Genomic DNA, 14790 nt, shown 5'->3' with positions numbered 1-14790 from the left:
TCATTCACCCACCCACTCATTCACTTACCTAACTACTCATTCACCCACCCACTCACTCACTCATTCAGCCATCCACTCATTCACTCACCCACCCACTCATTCACTCACCCACCCAAAGACAAAGGTTCCCACGGGACAGCCTGCACAGACTGTCGGGGAAAGTGCTGTCAGTAGCGAGCAGCGCTTACTATGAAGGCCGCCACTGTGGGCACACGAGGGGGGTGAGGGTGGTCGTCACCACCACCGCGCCACGGCCGCCTTTGTCTCTCTCCCCTTAGCGACGACGTCCACCGCTACGCATCACGGCAACGGGTGGCTCATTTGAGGCCGACCTAGGGAAGGAGGCCACCAACAGCGGCACTGGCACCTAGCCTGGCACAGCAGCAGCAGTCAACCCATGGCACCTGCTGTGTCTGTCCCGTGACCTCCTCCTCATGCACCTAGCCTGGCACAGCAGCAGTCAACCCATGACACCTGCTGGGCCTGTCCCGTGACCTCCTCCTCATGCACCTAGGCTGGCACAGCAGCAGTCAGCCAATGGCACCTGCTGGGTCTGTCCTGTGACCTCCTCGTGCACCTAGCCTGGCACAGCAGCAGTCAACCCATGGCACCTGCTGGGTCTGTCCCGTGACCTCCTCCTCCTGCACCTAGCCTGGCACAGCAGCAGTCAACCCATGTCACCTGCTGGGTCTGTCCCGTGACCTCCTCCTTATGCACCTAGCCTGCAACAGCAGTAGCAGTCAACCCATGGCACCTGCTGGGTCTGTCACGTGACCTGCTGCACCTCGCCCGGCACAGCACGCGCCGTGGTGACGTCACCGTCGCTTCGTGACGAGTGGAGGTGGTGAGGGGGGGGCAAGGGGGTGACGTCACGCGTCTTCAAAAGCGCGGGAAACCCCCCACCCCCGTCTCGCCCCAGCAATGGCGGCTGTCCCTGAGTCGTCCTCGCGGCCTCCTCCGCACGCGATGGCGCCTCGGGCACCGCGGGGGAAACGCGGATCGACATCGGTGAGGGGGATCTGCGCGTCTCGCTGCTCCTCACCACCTCGTCAACCTCCACCTCACCTCGTCTCCCACCTCACCCATCACCTCGTCTCTCCTCACGCAGCACCTCACCTCTTCTCTCACACATCACCTCACCTCGTCTCTCCTCACCCATCACCTCACCTCGTCTCTCCTCACCCATCACCTCACCGAGTCTCACCTCACCCATCACCTCACCTCGTCTCTCCTCACCCATCACCTCACCTCGTCTCTCCTCACGCATCACCTCAACTCATCTCTCCTCACCCATCACCCCACCTCGTCTCTCCTCACCCATCACCTCACCTCGTCTCACCTCACCCATCAACCCACCTCGTCTCTCCTCACCCATCACCTCGTCTCTCCTCACCCATCACCCCACCTCGTCTCTCCTCACCCATCACCCCACCTCGTCTATCCTCACCCATCACCCCACCTCGTCTCTCCTCACCCATCACCTCGTCTGTCTCCTCACCCATCACCGCAACTCGTCTCTCCTAACGCATCACCTCACCTCGTCTCTCCTCACCCATCACCCCACCTCGTCTCTCCTCACCCATCACCTCACCTCGTCTCACATCACCCATCACCTCACCTCGTCTCTCCTCACCCATCACCTCACCTCGTCTCTCCTGACCCATCACCTCAACTCGTCTCTCCTCACCCATCACCTCACCTCGTCTCACCTCACCCATCACCTCACCTCGTCTCTCCTCACCCATCACCTCAACTCGTCTCTCCTCACCCATCACCTCACCTCGTCTCACCTCACCCATCACCTCACCTCGTCTCTCCTCACCCATCACCTCAACTCGTCTCTCCTCACCCATCACCTCACCTCGTCTCTCCTCACCCATCACCTCGTCTGTCTCCTCAGCCATCACCTCGTCTCACCTCACCCATCGCCTCACCTCGTCTCTCCTCACCCATCACCTCACCTCGTCTCTCTCCTTACCCATCGCCTCGTCTCCCACCTCACGCATCACCTCGCCTCGTCTCTCCTCACCCATCACCTCACCTCGTCTCCCACCTCACCCATCACCTCACCCATCACCTCACCTCGTCTCCCACCTCACCCATCACCTCACCTCGTCTCTCCTCACCCATCACCTCACCTCGTCTATGAGATGTTAACTACCTCGCCTGGTATCCAGGAGGTCGTAGGCGCGATGCCGACCCTGACGCCTGCTGCTGTATATTTGGAGTCTGCGTCTCTCATCAGGGTTACGGATCTGGGGCACCTCCTCACCCTTCCGTAGCCCGGGGGACTGTCTCTACACACAACTTACATCTTTACTTGAAGCTTTCGTGACTGCAGGAATTAATATTCTTGGGGCTTTTGGTAAAGTCACGTAGATAGGTGAAGAAAAATAACAAACAAACTACGACGTTTCGATCGAAACACAAGCAATCGTCATCAGGAGGAAACAAGGAGGGGGAAAGCTGCTGATGCAGGCCGTTTTAAAAGTCTTTGACGACCGCTTTTGTTGCGATCGAAACGTCGTAGTTTTTTGTTTTTTTGCTACTTTCTTTGAACCTATCTACGTGGTGACTTTACCGAAAGACCCAAGAATACAAATACAACTTATTGGGTAGTCAGAATTCATCAGCACCAACCTGTATGTTGAACCTCTTTAGCGCCGTACGTAGCCAACCGTGCAAATCTGTAGGTCTCTCTGGGTGTCTATAATGTGACCCATTGTTACTTAAAAAAATTGTGGCAACGAAGTGACACATGGTAATAAAAGCAACAGTTAAAATGTGTTGGATTTAGTAATGGCATGCCAAATGATGAGTTATATAGCCTGAAAAATAGGGTAAATACAAATAGATTTTACAAGGAAAAGTGATTTATATTTACTAAATATCTGAACAATGGTAATTTAGATTTACTAAATATTTGGTGGAATCTGATTAATATTTATTAATGATCTGGGTGAAATTGATTTACATGTACTAATTGTCTGGGTGAAATTGACATAAGCTTACTAAATATCTGGATCAATTATTTGGATTTATTAAATAAAATACTTAATGTCTGTTGCCATAACATTTATATTTCTAATCCACCCAAAAGCATGCCTTCATGGTGCCACAATTCACTTGCGTTAAGTCAACCGAGCACCATGAAAAAGATAAGAACTATGAAAAGGAACAGCAGGTTAACATTTATTTGTGCAATTTTGTCTCAACATGTTTATCCAACATATTACAAGTACAAAATAGAGGGGCTATGAAAAAACAAAGACAGAAATCATGTATCTGTACAATAGGGATACAATACCTGAAGTCTATTAATGATTTGTGGGCATTACAGGCACAGATTACTTTTTTGGATGTGATTAAAGGTTTTAGTCTTGTTAGTGCACTTAAATTACGACAATCTATAAAAAAAATCTGGAAAGATACTTTCATAATATGTATTTCTTATGTGCGCAAATTGAAATCCTAAGGGCCAATGTGTTTATAAAACAGCTAAAAGAGATTAAAACATCACGTGAATTGATCCACAATCCAGGTGGACCTATCTTTTTAACATGCACAATTACAAGCATGGCTTCCTAACAAGTAAACTAGCACAGCCTACAGATGTTCCTTGCATCTTACATCTATTCCTGTCGAACAAACACTTGCAATGGCCTAGGTCAGCGTCACATCAGAAGAAAGCACAATGTTAGAACACCAAAGAAACAGCCAAAAAAATTAAAGCAAACATTGAACAAAAATAAAGATGGCTTTAAATGACAAATCGGTGCATTCTCTGATAGCCTATCAGATGTATAGGCCTATAACGCAAAACTTTGACAGTCAGACTCGGTTATTAGAAACTATAAGCTACCTCTGCATAACAAGCTTTTAAGCGCTGTCTACTACTGCACTGACCTCTCGCTCCTTTGCTTGAATAGGCCCGTAAAAACAGGGACCTGAACAGTTAGAACAGTGACTTGACAATTCCCTTTCATTTTGCAAGGGTCGCTTTTCTAAAGCTAGTAGTTTATTCTTGAGGCTGTTCACTTTTGGGGACAGCTTTGAACAATCCAGCTCGAGGAGGAGTTTCTGGAAGACTTCCAATGTGTAGCTGAGCTCCTTGGGATAGGCAAGATTCAATGCATAAGCCAACCCAACGAGCATGAAGCAAGCCCTTGGAAAGTTACCCAGAGCATTCAGAACTTTCATGCCCTCTACCACGATACCGATGTCTTCGGGACCTTCTGAAGTATTAGTCTTGATGTTGTAGATTTTCATCCTTTGTAGAGCAAGGTCCTGCGACACAGTCTTCATCAGCATCCTGAAATAGCAAGAACAATGTTTAGTTCAGACTGTACAGCCAAAGGAGAAGGTCAAAATGTAACATCCCCCAAATGGCTTCCACCCCTTTGGACATGAAAAACTGGGGCTCTCATAGCTATTGCACATATTGCACCCCATTCACATCAGTGTTTTTGAAAAATCTGAGATAATGTACTTGTGTAGTGAGTTCCGGAGACACTTGTAGACTCCACGTATTTATTACACACACCCCACTAACTACTGTACACTAACTACTCGTACAGCCTATCTCACGTATTTCTTCCACACAGCCTATCATATGCCGCCTACGTAGCATGCCTACCCCGACTACGCTCCAGGTCCTCCGGCTATGATACTTTACGGGAGGCTGTCTGACCTGACCCAGCCAAGGTACAGGTCCAACCACTGGCTCCTCAGACCTGGCTCTTACAAGGACATCAGGTAAGAGAGTCCCAGGGTCCACCACTGGCCTCACAGAGCCCCGGCTCTTACAAGGACAGCGGGGTTAGGGGTCCAAGGTCCTACTCTAGCAGGTCTTCAGGCTTCGGTCTTCAACTGCCACGAACCTCTGCAGAGGTCCGCCTTATATACGGTTCTCAGTCGAGGGGCAGGGCTCTGTGGGATTGTAGAACACCCCACAGCCCCCACCCGTTGAGAGGGGCTGCGGGGGATTCTAGAACCACCCCACAGCCCCCCCTCTTCTGGGTTGCCTGTCGTTGTAGGCAAGTGCAGCCGCAGCCCACAGTGGAGCCATGCCTTGTGACCCACCGTCCATTTGTGGTTGGAGGTATGTCGGCCCGTCAATCATTCATTGGCGAGCTGCCTCTTGGTCGTGTTCGTCAATGCAGCCTCCCGTGCTTCCCGGAGCCTATCGAGGTTGAACCAGAGCGATTCCTCGATTCTATTAGCATCTTTGGAGGGGACCAAGCCCAATTGGGCCTCAACAGGGGGTTCGTTGTCACGGCCAAACATAAGAAAAAAGGTGAAAACCCCATTGATGCGTGGGGGGCCCTCACAGAAATGCTCAGCAAATCTGCAAACCTGTTCCTGGGGGTCGGAGATTGGATCACCATTTCTTCCCCTAATGATGGTAATTTGGTGTGGCGCTGCAGGTTACTTTTTTGATGGAGTTAAATAGGGAGTTGTGATCGCGGGCCACTGAGGCAGACTCCATCTCTGTAGCAACCCGCGACCACCACCCATCCTTGCAGCGCCTCACGGCTCTCCGAACCTCCGAGCGAAAGCGGTAAGCCTCATCATTCTCAGACGTGGAATGCTGTAGCCGATGAGAGTGGGCCTGTCGCTTTTTCTCAACCATCCTGAACACCTCTTTTGTCAGCCAGGGTCTCTGGGGAGGTCTGGACCGCGTACCCAAAGCAGCCATTGCAGCTGCATGAGTCACAGTCCTAAACCTCGCCGATTTATCCTCGACATCAGGAGGAGTAGGGGACGATGCCAACCCCAGCCGCACGCGGTGATGAAATTCTCACTTGCAACTTTCATCAGCTGAGACCAGGCCACTTTAGGTTGGAATGGGGTCCTGGGTATACACCCACCACCGGAGTGGGAGAATGGCAGGTGCATCTTACAGATGACTAGTCGATGGTCAGAGGGCAGATCAGCTCCACGGTAGGTCCTGGTGTCAAGTACATGGGCATCCACTGGTCCGTCACTATGTAGTCCAGCAGATGTTCTTGCCTGGACCCGGCATGCATCCATGATGTTGTGTGGATGCGCCAATGCCAGAACAATGTGTAGGTAATTACAAGCCCATGGGCTGCACAAAAATCTAGCAGCCTCCTAGCGTTATTTAGCTGATCTGGCCCATGCCCTCCAATCACTCCAGACCAGGTGCCAGCATCATGACCAACTCGGGCATTGAAGTCACCCAACAAGATGACTCTATCCCGAGGGGCCACTTTAGCTAGCGCCTGTGACAGGAGGTAATAGCAGGCATCTGACTCATCGGCTTTGCCTGTATCCCTCCACGGATGTTCGTCTTCGGTGGGGGCATAAGTAACCACGACCACCAATCCTCGCCTCCGATTGATGGGAAGGCGAGCCCAAAGTAGCCTGGGGCTTACAGCTTCCCCACACCTCACCGCCACGCTCCCACGCCCCCTTCATTCTTCTGTTCAAAAGAAGAGCCACGCCCTGTTGTTTGGCAGTCTGCTGCCCCGAGTAGAGGACTGTCCACCCCTCATGGTGACAGGAGCCAGAACTGGTCCACCGGACCTCCTGAATGCCACAGATATTCAGGCGGTACCGGTCCAGCTCCTGACAGAGGAGTGGCAGCCCCTCCTCCGCAGTGAACGTTCGAATATTCCACGTGGCCAAACGAAGTGGCTTTTCATTGTTTCTGGAGGAACCCCGAGGGTAGACATTCAATCTCCTCGCTCCGCCAATTGGGGTTTGGCCAGGAGACGTCATAGACGCCTGTCCCCCCGGGGCCTCCAGCACAAGCTTATTAGTTACATATTTAAGTCGTAGTTTCGTGGTAATCTTTTGAAGGTGGAGGGGTTACCAGCCCCTCACACCTGTCCAGAGCCCCCGTTTAACCCCTGCGGTGGTCACAGACGCCATGAGGGGAGGAGCCATTCGGAATTAGCCCTCCCCCCAAAGCACTGTCCACGATAGAGTTGCCCGTCCGGCACCGTGAGGAGGTAGGGGTTGTTTTGCCGGACAGGCACCCACACACACACACACACGTCAGGCCACTCACATTGATTGTCCACATAGAAGCTGCAACCAAAATCGGTGACTCTCATGTGGCCGGCCTGAGAGAGCATCACGTTGTCCTGGACGCACACAGGGAGGCGAGGGGAGGTCACGCTCAGAGGTTGCCCTGAGAGCGGTCAGCCAGCAGTGGATCGAACCACAGCACGACCACGAACAACGACAAAGGCAAAGGTCCCCTCGTGCAGCCGCTAGCAGGCTGTAGGGCCAAGTGCTGTTAGTAGTAGCGAGTAGCAGCACTGCCTATGAAGGCTGTCACTGTTGCACACACAGAGGGGGTGGGTGGCCAGTACCACGCCCGGCCGCCTTTGTCTCCCCCACTGGGCGATGTTTACTACACCACCGCTACACCAGGAGCGAGCGTGAGAGCGTCGTGGGGAGCGTGCGCGCCCCCAGAGTGCCCTCCGCTCTCACCGGCTTGGATGACCGCGTGGACGATGCCGTGGGACTTGGCGTGGGCCAGGAAGTGGACGATGCCCCTGGTGTACGACCTCAACGCGGCGTCGTCGATGCGCCAGATCACCGCTCGCTTGCTCAAGTCGTAGAGGCTATCCCGACGGCGGCAGCTGCAGCAATGACGACGATAACGATGATGACGATAATGAAGATGATGATGACAATGATGATGACAATGACGATGACAATGACGATGACAATGACGATCACAATGACGATGATAATGACGATAATGATGACGATAATAACAATGGTGATGATGCATTCTTCAACAGCTCCAGCACGATACAGTTGTGTCCGCGGAAGTGGAACGAGAGCAGGACGCGGATGACGCCATGCAGCTCAGCACTGCCCTCCCCCTGCAGCTCCGTGATCACCTTCAGCTCCATTCTCTGCATCTCCATCTTGGTAGGGCTGCGTGCACACAGCAAGTCTGTGGGTCTCTGTGGGTATCTATGGGTGTCTATGGGTGTCCATGAATCTCTATGTGTGTCTGTGGGTCATAGTAGTTTTACAGCGGTAATTATCTTAGTGAGATAGTTTCAGTTTATAGTTAGAGAGTTTTTCGGAGGTTATTATCATTATTGTTTACTATTATACTCATTATTTTGTAACTATGTATTTACTTCCATTTATTATCTATTATTGTATTCATTTCTAATTATGACTGTGGCAGCTGTGTTAAGACCACCACCAACAACACCACCAGCACCCACCCACACCACCACCACCAACCCCATCACCCCTGCCCCAACCCACTTGATGGGCAGTGCCAGCATCTTGACAGCCACCAGGAATCCCGTATTGTGCTCCACGCACCGCAGCACCACTCCCTGCCCTCCCTCGCCAATCTTCTCTTGCACCTCGAAGCGGTATTGGTGCTGGTCCTGTGTGTGACTGTCTGTGCGAGTCTCACAGGGATATAGTTGTGGGTCTCTGTGGGTGTCTCTGTGTCTGTGCGTCTCACTGGGATGTAGCTGTGGGTCTCGATTGGTGCCTTTGTGAGTCTGGGTATCTCTGTAGATCTGTATGGGTGTCTCTCTGGGTCTCTGTGGGTGTCTCTGTGAGCATAAGAGGGATGTATTTGTTTTCTTGGTCGTCGTAGCCAGAGGTGCCGCCAGAAATTCTGGGCCCTATGGAAACCAAAATGGCTGGGCCCCCTACATTTTTTACAGGTAAAATTTAACCCAATAAACATGCCAAGTATAAAATTTTGATTTAAAGCTTTCGTGACTGCAGTAATTCATATTCTTAGTTTTTTCGGTAAAGTCACATTGAAGAGAAACAACAAAATAACAAAATATATATAAAACAATAAAAAATTCTCACGACGTTTCGACCATAACTCAAACGGTCATCATCAGGTGTGTTGGTTTGCATAAATTTATTTTTAAACGGCACATTTATTTATTTATAAAAATAAAAAAAACGTTGGCGTCACGCGCAGCGATTGGCAGTTTGCCCAGGACTAGTCCATCTATTTTTTTGAAAAGAGGAGGGGGGAGACGAAATTTTTTTATAATGTATGCTGTCTGAAAGCCACTGTAAGCATGAACAATCAATCAAGAACTGAAATGATTTATCAAATCTTTCCAATGATTGCTAAGATAGAATCCATCTTCTCGGTTGAAATTGTCTCTGTGCTTGTATATGTGGATAGCCTCATGAACGAATCTCTCATGGAAGCCAGATGGCTTACAAAGAACCTCCGTCTTGGAAAAGTCAATGGCATGTGAGCCTACTGAATTAGAACAATGATCTGCTACGGCCGAGGTGTTGGTCCTACCGTGTTTAAGGTTTGCTTTATGTTCACGAATGCGGTCCGAGACATGGCGTTTGGTTTCTCCAATGTAACTACTACCACAGAGGCAACTTAGTTTGTAGACACCAGGGTATTGTATGTCCGGAATCACATCTTTTACAGATGGAACCAGATCACGGATTTTATGTAATGTGTTGAAACGGACCTGGATCTTGTGTTTATTCAAGATTTTGGAGATCTTTTTTGTGATCCCAGCAATGTAGGGTAAAGTGATGGTTTTGAAAGGCTCCTCAAGAGGGTTCTTCTTCATGGTTTGAGTGATAGCTTTGCGGATTGTATAGTCGGAGTAACCATTAGCCCTAAGAGCTTGGTGTACGTGCTTGAGTTCACTGCTTATGTGTTCCTGGTCGGATATGCATTGGGCTCTATGATACAGAGTCTTGATGAGAGAATTCTTCTGTGATGGATGGTGGTGGGAATCTGGTTTCAGATAAGCATCCGTATGGGTAGCTTTCCTGTAGACAGAGTGGCTCATTGAACCATCAGGTCTCTTTTTAATTAGGACATCCAAAAAAGGTATCTTGCCATCTATTTCGACTTCCATGGTAAATCTGATGGCTGGGTGTATGGAATTGATGTGGTCGAAGAATTGGTCTAGAGCAGGCCGGCCATGTGGCCAGATGACAAAAGTGTCATCCACGTACCTCTTCCATAAGGTTGGGCGCAGAGTGGCAGTCTGGATGGCGTCAGTCTCAAATTTCTCCATGAAAATGTTAGCTATAACTGGAGAAAGGGGGGAGCCCATTGGGGTGCCCTCAGTTTGTTTGTAGAAAGTTCCATTCCAAGTGAAGTATGTATTGGTTAAACAGTGTCTCACCAGGGGGGGGTACCTCAGTGTTTAGTCCTTGATGAACCAAGTCTTCAATGATTGCAATGGTGTCAGGTATTCACCAAGGTTCCTGTACCTGACACCATTGCAATCATTGAAGACTTGGTTCATCAAGGACTAAACACTGAGGTACCCCCCCCTGGTGAGACACTGTTTAACCAATACATACTTCACTTGGAATGGAACTTTCTACAAACAAACTGAGGGCACCCCAATGGGCTCCCCCCTTTCTCCAGTTATAGCTAACATTTTCATGGAGAAATTTGAGACTAACGCCATCCAGACTGCCACTCTGCGCCCAACCTTATGGAAGAGGTACGTGGATGACACTTTTGTCATCTGGCCACATGGCCGGCCTGCTCTAGACCAATTCTTCGACCACATCAATTCCATACACCCAGCCATCAGATTTACCATGGAAGTCGAAATAGATGGCAAGATACCTTTTTTGGATGTCCTAATTAAAAAGAGACCTGATGGTTCAATGAGCCACTCTGTCTACAGGAAAGCTACCCATACGGATGCTTATCTGAAACCGGATTCCCACCACCATCCATCACAGAAGAATTCTCTCATCAAGACTCTGTATCATAGAGCCCAATGCATATCCGACCAGGAACACATAAGCAGTGAACTCAAGCACGTACACCAAGCTCTTAGGGCTAATGGTTACTCCGACTATACAATCCGCAAAGCTGTCACTCAAACCATGAAGAAGAACCCTCTTGAGGAGCCTTTCAAAACCATCACTTTACTCTACATTGCTGGGATCACAAAAAAGATCTCCAAAATCTTGAATAAACACAAGATCCAGGTCCGTTTCAACACATTACATAAAATCCGTGATCTGGTTCCGTCTGTAAAAGATGTGATTCCGGACATACAATACCCTGGTGTCTACAAACTAAGTTGCCTCTGTGGTAGTAGTTACATTGGAGAAACCAAACGCCATGTCTCGGACCGCATTCGTGAACATAAAGCAGACCTTAAACACGGTAGGACCAACACCTCGGCCGTAGCAGATCATTGTTCTAATTCAGTAGGCTCACATGCCATTGACTTTTCCAAGACGGAGGTTCTTTGTAAGCCATCTGGCTTCCATGAGAGATTCGTTCATGAGGCTATCCACATATACAAGCACAGAGACAATTTCAACCGAGAAGATGGATTCTATCTTAGCAATCATTGGAAAGATTTGATAAATCATTTCAGTTCTTGATTGATTGTTCATGCTTACAGTGGCTTTCAGACAGCATACATTATAAAAAAATTCGTCTCCCCCCTCCTCTTTTCAAAAAAATAGATGGACTAGTCCTGGGCAAACTGCCAATCGCTGCGCGTGACGCCAACGTTTTTATTTTTTTATAAATAAATAAATGTGCCGTTTAAAAATACATTTATGCAAACCAACACACCTGATGATGACCGTTTGAGTTATGGTCGAAACGTCGTGAGAATTTTTTATTGTTTTATATATATTTTGTTATTTTGTTGTTTCTCTTCAACGTGACTTTACCGAAAAAACTAAGAATATGCCCAGTATACTTTAAAAAAAGATACTTAGCACATTGCATAGTTAAAATGTCTAAAGATGAGTACAAAGCCTACAAAAACAAGAAAAAAATATAGAAATATTTACTTGTTTACATAAAAGGGAGAACATTTATTATCTCAATTGCAAGCACAACAGAACATAATGTACACATATTGACATATACTTTACATGAACAAGCTTTAGCTGGGTCAAACTGCTCAATCAGGAAACATCAGCTAGAAATAACCCATAATTAAATCAGTCCAGGAATAAAACTAGCTAGGCCAAAAGGGCTCAAAATGAAGACACACCAGGAGTAATGCCAGGCCTAAACCAGTCCAGGACTAAACAAGTACTGAACCAGACATCAACTGTTTGTTATCCAGGTCTAAGAAAGTTATGTTCAACATCACTTTATAATGGCCCAGCGGCGTGCCTTTCTGCTGGCAAAATCACGTATCAAATCATCAAAGTTCAGCTTTCTTGCCAGTTTGCTTTCAATGGATAGTATGGCAAGGTGACAAAGTCTATCCTGCAACATAGCAGACCTCAGATAATTTTTTTTATCAGTTTCAGCTTATTGAATGCTCTCTCGCCACCAGCAACGGTCACAGGCAGTGTGCAAAATATTCGCAAAACTATGGAGACCTGCCCAAAAATACTCTGCAGCTGCATCTTGTAAATGCTGTTAAGCAGATAAATTGGTGACGGACACCCTGGGAAAGTGGCCCTATATACAGAGTTGAGGTGTCTGACTTCATCTTCAAATTCACAAGTCAGATCAGTGTTGTATTTTGAAATCAATGGCTTGCATACAGAATGGATTTGATCATCACGTAACTGACCAATTTTTACAACTACAGAAAACTGATCCAAGATCTCAGCTGTTGTGGCAAACCTGGTACTTAAGTCATTGATTATGTGGTCCATCATGGGAAGAAACACTGTTTTTGAATATGGTGTCTGCACTGTGCTCCCTTGCTCCCTCTACCTCTGTCTCATCGTGAAACCGTTTTCTTTTCCTCTGGCGGCTGAATCCTGACCTGAACAGAGGGTTAATGCTCATCTGTTGGGCAACAAGTGATGCTTCAGAAAAGAAACTCTCCCATTCATCCCTCAGATGTTGCATCTCCTCCTGCAATGCTCTGATATTTTCTGCTTCTGTCTCAAGAGTTAATTTCCCTGACTGGAGAATAATATTCCTTTTGTCAATGGCTTGCAGAACTTTGACCCAAACAGTCAACAGAAAACAGTATCAAAAGTTTCAAAATATTTTTTAGGCCGCTGGCTTCAGACCGAGCCTCTGGTGTCAGACTGCAGGTTGAGAGGATGGCATCAAGAGCTTCTAGGACACTGGGCAGGTGCTTGGCTATAGGTTGAACAGCCTTAACCCTTGCACTCCACCGAGTGTCTGACAGACGATGTAAAGTGCAACCCGTTTTTGCCTTATAGATGGCCCATCGCTCTGGGCTGGCACTAACAAGTGCATTGGTGGTGGTTGCCATGGCGGTGGTGGTGGTGGTGGTGGAGGTGGTGGTGGTGGTGGCGTTAGCGGCAGGGGGGTCGTTGGTGGTGGAGGTGGTGGAGGTGGTGGCGGTAGCGTCAAGGGTGTCGGTGGTGTCGGTGGCAGCAGTGGTGGTGGTGCTGGCGGTGGCTGAGGTGACAGCGGTGGTGGTGGCGTTGTCGGTGGAGTAAGTTGTGGTGGTGGTGGCAGAGGTGGTGGTTGCCGCGGTGGTGGCGGTGACGGCGGCGGTGGTGGCGGTCGTGGCGGGGGTGGCAGTGGTGGCGGTGGCAGTGGCGTTGGTGTCACTGGCGGTGGTGGCGGTGGCGGCGGTGGTGGTGGTGGCAGCGTTGCTGGCAGTGGTGGTGATGGTAGCAGTCCTGACGGGGCACTGCTCCTCCTCAAGGTACTTCTCCTCCATGAGGTGCTTCTCCTCATCCTCCTCCAGACAGTTCTTATCAAAAAGCTTCATTTCACGAAGTCGCTTCTCATCCGTGAAACACTTCACTTTAACGAGTCCCTTCTTGAGTAGATAGTCTCTAAAGCACGTCTCCTCCGTGCGGCACTTCACCCTTGCCAGGCGCTGCACCTCAAAGAGGCGCTCCTCTACCATGAGGCGTTTCACCGTCCGAAGGTCCTTCTCCTGGAGACGCTTCACCCCGCTGAAGTCTTTCAACTCCCCAATTATCCTCTGTTCAAGCAAAGATCACCACATTAACATTCAGACATGCACATGCAATCAAAAATTAATACCCACATGCACGCAAACATAAACGTGCACATAAACCCAACACAAATGCATACTCACACATCTTTTTACAGATGCAGACATCCACGTTCACTCATTCAAACTCGCTTTTAACACTCGCATGAATATACACAGTCAAGAAAATTTCAAATCAAGATTGAATATATAAAATCACCTGATAACACAACACCTTATCCATCAATACTTTTATCACATTGTACGTGTAGCCCTAACCCTTAATTATCCCAACCCCTACATAATCAAAATACATGTTACATCCTCATATATCCTCACACACCCCATACATGCACTTAAGTCTGTGATCGACTGGGAATATTTCATAGCAATTGTTGGCAACAATCATCACTGGCAATAGTTTCCACAGAATGTTACATTATAAAGATCTGGTAGCCCATAATCTCGACAAATTTCACGCAGTGCCCATAGTGGGCAACTGGAATGGCTACTTCCAATCAACTGAACTAGCAGACGTAATTAATGTGACTGATTTATATCATTCTGTCCTCATTGGTAATAAATGACCAATGCATGAGTGGGATGGTGGAGAGATTGGTTGATGGTGTCTGGAGCTGGTGTTGATATATGGAGAGGTGAGGTCGTGGAATGTTCTAGAGAGATGGTGTCTTGTGATGGTATAGATACATGATGAGGCTCTATGATGGTCTATTTAATTGGTGGTGGTGTGGTGAGAAAGGTGATGTGGAGAGATGGTGTGCTAGTTTTGTAGAGAATGTTGTGTATTTGACCCCCACAGACCCCATACACACCTTTGGGGAGCGATGCTTGTAACCTTGGCCAGGGAAAGGGTCCACTTTATCCATAATGTCAC

The 14790-nt window shown here is 48.5% G+C and overlaps 1 long non-coding RNA gene across 1 annotated transcript; it reads left to right on the top strand.

The window, feature by feature from the left end:
* Nucleotides 1-921: 921 nt before the first annotated feature.
* On the top strand, nt 922-13677 carry LOC142907339 (uncharacterized). Its single transcript, XR_012930950.1, has 3 exons — nt 922-1008; nt 7782-7914; nt 13406-13677. It is a non-coding gene; the product is annotated as an uncharacterized LOC142907339 (long non-coding RNA).
* The last annotated feature ends 1113 nt before the right edge of the window (nt 13678-14790 follow it).

The sequence above is a fragment of the Petromyzon marinus genome, chromosome 77 (assembly GCF_048934315.1).
Source record: "Petromyzon marinus isolate PM22_M1 ecotype Great Lakes invasive population chromosome 77, UKy_Petmar_22M1.pri1.0, whole genome shotgun sequence".
Classification (NCBI taxonomy): Eukaryota; Metazoa; Chordata; class Hyperoartia; order Petromyzontiformes; family Petromyzontidae; genus Petromyzon; species Petromyzon marinus.
The sequence above is the reverse complement of the archived record's forward strand: the minus strand, read 5'-3'. Positions and strand labels throughout refer to the sequence as shown.